At 35.5% G+C, this 1213-nt stretch overlaps 1 non-coding gene across 1 annotated transcript; it reads left to right on the forward strand.

The window, feature by feature from the left end:
- The first annotated feature begins 549 nt into the window (after positions 1-549).
- Positions 550-656, forward strand: LOC116121240. Its single transcript, XR_004126688.1, has one exon. It is a non-coding gene; the product is annotated as a small nucleolar RNA R71 (small nucleolar RNA).
- Positions 657-1213: the final 557 nt, after the last annotated feature.

Genomic DNA, 1213 nt, shown 5'->3' on the forward strand with positions numbered 1-1213 from the left:
CAATCCTTGAACTCTCCTCAACAAAATATTATGAATCTTCCCCAATTGAGTCTCAATATTTCTAATGGATGCAGATTGATTTTGCAAGAGTACTTCATATTTTTGGAGTTGAGTTTCATTCTTGTCAAATCTCTTGCTCAACTCCTCCATGAATTTAGTGAGCACACTCTCTAAATTAGATTCCCTTGCCCTCTTTGAAAATTGTTGACATAATTCACTTGTTTGGGTTGAGCAAACAGGCTCCCTACTTGATAATCTCTTGGCAAGTGATTTCCTGCACAAAATTCATAAGTTAGAGAAGAAGATTCAATAGCATTAACTTTCAGAGCTACACCTAATTGCTTTTCAATGGCTGAAAGTTGAGTAGCCAATGCGGTGTAGCCATCGACTTCATCCACTCCCACTACTTTCCTTGTTAAATTTCTCTTTGAAGGCCACATATAGTTATTGCTAGCCATCACCTCAACCAAGTTATAGGTTGCATCAATCATAACTTGCGTATTTGGAAACAAACCGTTATAAAACGTTTGCACTAGCAACCACATTAACAATCCATGGTGAGGACACTTCTGTAAGAGCTCTTTGTATCTTTCCCAAGATTCATGAAGCGAGTCCATATCTTTCTGGAAAAAATTTGTGATGTCACTTCTCATTTTGGCAGATTTGATAGGTGGAAACTACTTCACAAGGAATGTTTGAACTAACTCATCCCAAGTAGAAATGCCTCTAGGTGGTTGTGAAATCAACCAAACCTTAGCTTTATCCTTAAAAGAGTATGGGTAAAGCCTAAGCCTAATTACATCATCAGATACCCCATTGCGTTTGAATGTGTTGCAAAGCTCCAAAAAATGCAATATTCAAATTAGGATCATCACTTGTCAGCCCTCCAAATTACACTGAATGTTGTATCATCTAAATGATAGTTGGCTAGATTTCAAAGTTGTTCGCTTGAACCGGTAATGCTAGAAGCACATCCTTCAATTGTAGGACTAGAGTAGTCCTTAAGTGCTCTTTGAACTCTTCTCCTCCTGTATCAGCCGTTGAACTTAATCCATTGAATTTAATTCATGTGTATGATCAAAACCCAAAATCAAGAAAATGTTAGTACACTAAAAATCTAAAAAAAAAATAAAAGAACAAACTAAACCTAAAATTAAAATTAAAATTACTAACTACAAATAAACAAGGTAAAACAAGAACAAAAATCAAATTA

Source organism: Pistacia vera, unplaced genomic scaffold (assembly GCF_008641045.1).
Source record: "Pistacia vera cultivar Batoury unplaced genomic scaffold, PisVer_v2 Contig970, whole genome shotgun sequence".
Taxonomy (NCBI): domain Eukaryota; kingdom Viridiplantae; phylum Streptophyta; class Magnoliopsida; order Sapindales; family Anacardiaceae; genus Pistacia; species Pistacia vera.